Raw genomic sequence first — 5,745 nt, 5'->3', positions numbered from 1 at the left:
AAGAAAAACACTAATTTGGAGGGGTTTTTTATTAGAAACCCCAGCGTCTCCCACTAAAAAAAAAATGTACTGATAAAAGATCCATTTCCTTTTGTTTTTAATCCCTGCCCTGCTCAAGCCCAAACATGTTCCTGCAGACGCAGGTTCTGCGCTGGGGTGATTTAATCAGCTCAGTAAACAGATGTCAAGGCTGAGTGGAAGGAAGATGCGTGGGGAGAGCACAACGCAGACAAAATATTTCTGTGCTCCAAGTGCAAGGTGAGCTCCTGGGGCTCCAGCATCCTGGTGGGATGATGGCTCTGCCCTGTGCAGCTCCCAGCTTTTCTCTGTGATGCTGTGATCTTTCCATGGAGCAGCAAGCACAGCAAACCTCTCCTGGGAGACCCCTCTGGGTACTGGCAAGTTTCTGGATTGATGAAGTCTTGCTCTCAGCTTCGAAACCCTCTTAGCTTCAGGGCTTCATGGTAGGAGGATGGAGGGATTGCAGGTTTCCCAAAGCACGTTTTGTCCCTGGGGGTTTGCAGATCATGGTGCTGGTGGGACCTGAGTCTCCGCTCACAGCCTGGGAATCATAGAATCTCGGAATGGTTTGGGTTAGAAGGGACCTTTTAGACCACCTCATTCCACCCCCTGCCATGGGCAGGAACATCTTCCACTAGACCAGGTTGCTCAGAGCCTGGCCTAAGATGAGTTGGAAGAGCATCCTTGCAAGTGTTCCCTAAGCCTTGCAGGCTCAGCAGCTCTGCCCAGCCTGCAGCCCCCTCCCAGCCCAGCTGCAGCTCAGCTCACACTCACCCACAGCTCAGAATGTTTATGGCAAGTTTGCCCTCGGTGGTTGGTCTCCTCACAACCCTCTTCAAGGATCTGCAGTGATCAAAAGAGAGAGGAATTATTCAGAACAGTGTAACAAGGAATAAATAATGCGCCGGCAAGGGAGGATGGGGAGATGGGAAGTGAGAGCAGCAGGAATAATAGCGGTTATTGCCAGGTGAGTAATTTGCCCAAGGGTTTGGAGTGATGGCTCTGAGGGAGCCCTGATGACTGGGGACAGCTTTGGGGTGTCCCACACAGGACAGTGGGGAACAGCTGAGCAGTTTGGGAATATTTCTGGGTGCCTCCCGCCACCTGCCCACTCCCGGCCTTCACAAGGATCTGCCTGAGAGCACCACGGGCAGGTCTGGGCAGCCTCCAGTTATCCCAGAGCAGTGAAGGATGCAGGATGGAGGCTAGTACTTGTCTCCACAGCCTGCCAGAGGGGGCTGATCCTGCTCTCACACCGGGGCAGCTCCGTCCCCCGGCGCCGCTGGGATTCCATTAACACGCAGGCACAGGCGCTAAATTACTTTTAATAAATACCTAATGAGAAGATGACAGCCACTTCTGGACTCTCAGCAGTCCCCTCGGTTATTCAGCAGCTCAGAAATGCACAGCTCGGCTTCAGTAATTGATAGTCCACTGATGTGGAGCTCAGGGGTAGGAAAGGGCCCCATTAATTACTGCTGGGCAGCGCTCGGCTCCGGCACCAAATGCCACCAGGAGAGTGCTCGTGGAATGCTGCTGATAAAATACAGCAGCTCTGCACTGCACACCACCAGGCGGTCCTGCCTGCTCCCTCTGGAGATGGGCTGGTGGTCCAGTGGCTCAGCAGGGGACTACAAGTGCAATTAAAATTCAGGTGTTTCAGGAAAACTGAACCCCAGTGCTGGCTCTGGGTTTTCAGGATTTCTTGGAGGCAGGAGGGCTTGTGGCCAGGCCTGCTCCCCCCAGCCCCAGCCCTGAGCAGTCAGCCCAAAGCTGTTTGCTGCTGCACACTCCTTTCTCCAGGGTGGAAATGAGTCTGAGAGAGCTCTGTGACATCTTTCTGTCCTAGAGCAGGGCAATCCATGTTCTGGAGGGCTTTTTGAGCCCCTGGAATTATGGCCAGCAGCAGGTTGTCAGCATTGCCCTGGGGCTGGAATGTGGGATAGGTATGGCTGCCTCCAAGCTGGCTGCAAGGTTAGGGAAAAAAAAGGGATGTTGTCAGAGTGGATCATCCAGTAAAGTGGAAAACAGGCAGAAAGAGGAGAGCTGCTGTACTAATCCCCAGGAGACTGAGCCCACATGCATGTTCTGCTCCCCTGCCCACTGCCACACTTCAGCCATGCAAAAGAACAGATGAAATTCCATCTACAGCAAGGGAGGAACAGAGATGGCCCCCAAGTCCGTAAAGAGTTATAGAGCAAACAACCAAAAAGTCATTGTAAATCCAATCACATTAAACCCTACACTTCAGAAATGTTCCAGTGTCTCCCTAAAGCCATCCCCTGCTGAGGTAATGAATCTCAGGGTAATTTGCACAGCACCTGTCAATGAGACAATTTTCACCTTTCAATGAGGTTTTTAGGATGTCTCAGTCAATGGGATTTTCTGAGGGCAAAGGGAGATGGAGGGTTTATGGGAATGCCTCAGGTGAACGATGGACTCCTGGAAAAGTCAGCATAAGCCTGGGCTGTGATGGATGTGGCCTGTCTCCCCGAGAAAAGCCTCCTTCCCTCTGCCACCAGGAAAGGCTGCTCTTGTATTTTGGTGAGGAGAAAAAAAAAAAGGCAAATTTTGCAATAAAAAATGGTGTTGCAGGAGAGGAAGTTGGGAAGGCAACAGCAGGTCTGGAGAGGTGAGGTCTCACATTGTCCCCTCACCCCTCAGACAAGCTGACTGGGGGTCTCCTGTGTCCCCAACACCCCCTGCTCTCTGCGTGTGCTCCCAACCCACCTCCTCCCGAGGGAGGATCTGCCCAAACAACCAGCAGATGCCTTGGCAGAACAGCCTGTGTTTGAAGATGGGAAAGCACAGAGGAGCAGAGATTAAAGGAAAGTAAACAGTTCCCTCTGCGTGCCCGGGGCTGCCTCTGCCAAGGCGCTGCCTCCGGTGCCACCGAGCCCTGCAGGGCTTTGCCAGGAGCATCCCCCCGAGGGGCACAGGCTGGGGCTCTGCAGAAACCACCTCCTCCAGGTCTCACCTGGCCTCAGACACTCGGTTCTCCCTTTAAAACCACCCTTAAAGCTTTTTTAGAGAAATTCTCTGGCAGAAGCCACCCATTCTGGACCCAGATGAGGTGTCCTGGAAGGATGTTCAATAAGCAATAATCACATGCACACACACAGGTACCCACCAAAGATACAGGGGTTATTAATGCATATGCATAAAAATGGCATTTCATTAGGAGCCTGATAATACCTCGGCCATATGGTGTTGTATTTACCATCCACACTCCAAGCACAGTCTCTGTCAGCTCCCAGAGCTCCCAGCTAAAAAGAGGGTGGAGGTGATAATGGATTTTCAAAGAGACAATTATTTGCTGGCTCTGTCGCTCCTGTGGATCAATGGCAGATGTTTCTGCTGCATCCTGACCCATTTTTGATCCTGAAAACAAGCCTGTGTCGGGGCTGCCTGGCCTGTACAGAGCTGGGAATTGTCCCTATCCCTATTTGCAGCTTTGGAAGTGACAGAAGCCACTTATTAATCCCGGGGACAGTGGGATTTTGGCGGCCCTGTGGGGCTGGTCCAAATAGATGGGGTCCTTGGGGAGGTGGCCGGAGGGAGTTCTGGCTCCCTCCAGTAATGGAGTTTGTGGAAAACCCCATCCCAGCCCTCCTGCAATGGGAAACACTCCGAGCCTGCTCCGAGCTGGCAGGTCTGTGACTTGACCTGATGTAGAGGAAACGCATCAGTTCACTTTACTGATTGTAACTAATCCAGGCCTATTTCACATCTGAGAGAGTCTTTCCTGGCTCCACTGCGGATCAACCTTTAAATAAGGGCTCTGGCTGCCTGTAAATCTCTGATTAGAGCTGTGGCAGGGGAGCTGTGCTGCTCCAGGGACATCTGTGTGACGGGTATGGATCCACACATGTGCACACACACCTCAGGGGCAGGGAAAGGGCCCAATCCTTCCCATGGGAAGGGCTGAAGGAGCAGGTGAGGAGCTGCAGAGACCTCCCCGTGCTCCAGCCACAGCACCTTGTGACACACCAGTGACTCCCAGACATCCCCCAGCACCTGCAGCCCCGTGGGGGTTCAGTCTCACCATCACCCCCAGCCCCTTGCAGGAAGCCTTGTCTGGGTGAGTGATTTTGAAGCATCACACTGCAGAGCCAGGGAGATTATGAGAGTTTAGATGAGCAGATGCCTCCCTAGATCAGCTTCTTGCTAAATTAGCATTAGCTTTTTACAGCACCAGCAAGCTGTCGCCTGCTCAGGAGCCCCGTTCCCAGAGCACACTCTTCTGCTGGGTGTTAAAAATGACTTTGCAGTGCACTAAATGCCCTGCACCAGCCACAGGAACAAATATTTCAGGTTTTTGAGACCCCAGAGGTGGTCTGGCTGGCTGTGGAGAGCAAAATGCTTCCCAGTGGTGCTGCCAACCTGCTCGGGGGATGCTCAGCAAGGCAGAGCCTGGGCATGGGGTGGATTCCAGCAGCCCTCCTCCAACAGCAAATCTGGGAGATATCACCCCATTTTTAGGGAATAATGGGAGGTGCAGAGCTCAATGCCTTTTGAGAGCCCCCAGCAAAGCATGTCCAGGGGTGCCATGGACTCCTCTGGCAACCGGAGACAGGGATAAGTTTTAAGTCCTCGCTTTTACCAGAAGTCTGTGCAGGATTAATGTTCTCTGTGCCCAGAAAGGTGGCATTAGTGGGGAGTTGACAGCCCTCACACCTCTGTGAGCTGCCCATGCTGCCAGCCAGGGACTCTGCACCCAAAAAGTCCCTCGACAGCTATAAAAGGGGCATCTTCATGCCAGCACTGCAGGGTGAGGGCAGGGAGGCTCCAGCTGCCCTACAAAGTGCAGAGCCCTGGGACACAGCCCTGAGATCCCCCTGGGGACTGACAGGTCCTAGGGGTGCCTTTCCAAAGCACCAGTTTGGGTGCTGCATCCCTGCATCCCCACACACCCCCATGTCTGCCTGTGCTCCCTGCAAACACCAGGCCCCCACTCCACGCTGCTACTGGGGCTGATTTGATTTTCTAGTCCTGAGAAGCACTTGTCTTGTATGGGCTGGTGAATAATTTATAATTTGCTTATGAGCAAAGGCAATGGGGAGTGTAGAGAAGGGGAGGGAGAATAAATATATATTTATAAAAAAATGGAAAAAGCTAAAAAAAAAAAAATTCATAATAATGCCCAAACCGATCCTGTAAACTGTTCCTTTGATCTAATCCAGAATAAATTATACATAATGGAGCTGGTTGGGTTTGCTTGCCGACAGCATGAATAAAAAAATGGGAAGCAAGAAAGCAAGCCAAATCATTTGGGCTAATAACAGTGTGCTGGGTGTATATGCTTCATCTGGTATTATTTTGCAGCAGTAAGCACAGATTTTCCCGGGAAAGAAACCCATTTTTCAGCTGGGGATGTGCTGTGCAGGCAGGGAGCTGGTGGTAATGTTCCACGATGGCTGGAGCACCCAAGAAGGATGTTTTTCTTTCTCATGCAAGGCCCCAGTATCTTCTACCAAGGGATCTGGAGCTCACTGGAGCTCAACACTTAGCTGCAGGCCACAGGGCAGATGCATTTACCACAATTCTGAAATGAGGGTGATCCAACAAAACCCAACCTTTTTGATCCACAAAGCAGATCCACAGGACATTTTTGAGAATTCCAGGTTGTTTTCCCAATGCCTTCACCCTCCCTCCTCTTCTTCCTCTCTCCTCCCTCCATCCTCCTTCTCTCTTACCCTGAGATGAGCTCAGCTGGTTAGAGCA

General features: G+C 52.0%; 1 long non-coding RNA gene across 1 annotated transcript; it reads right to left on the bottom strand.

Annotated features, from left to right (window-relative positions):
* Positions 1–433: 433 nt before the first annotated feature.
* Positions 434–1,767, bottom strand: LOC113950422. The gene is made up of 3 exons (XR_003528735.1): positions 1,357–1,767; positions 796–864; positions 434–562 (listed from the first exon to the last, which is right to left on the bottom strand). It is a non-coding gene; the product is annotated as an uncharacterized LOC113950422 (long non-coding RNA).
* Between the last annotated feature and the right edge of the window lie 3,978 nt (positions 1,768–5,745).

This window comes from Corapipo altera, unplaced genomic scaffold (genome assembly GCF_003945725.1).
Source record: "Corapipo altera isolate COAL_440 unplaced genomic scaffold, ASM394572v1 268, whole genome shotgun sequence".
In the NCBI taxonomy this organism is placed as follows: domain Eukaryota; kingdom Metazoa; phylum Chordata; class Aves; order Passeriformes; family Pipridae; genus Corapipo; species Corapipo altera.
Note: the sequence above shows the minus strand (reverse complement) of the source record. Positions and strands in the feature narration are given on the sequence as shown.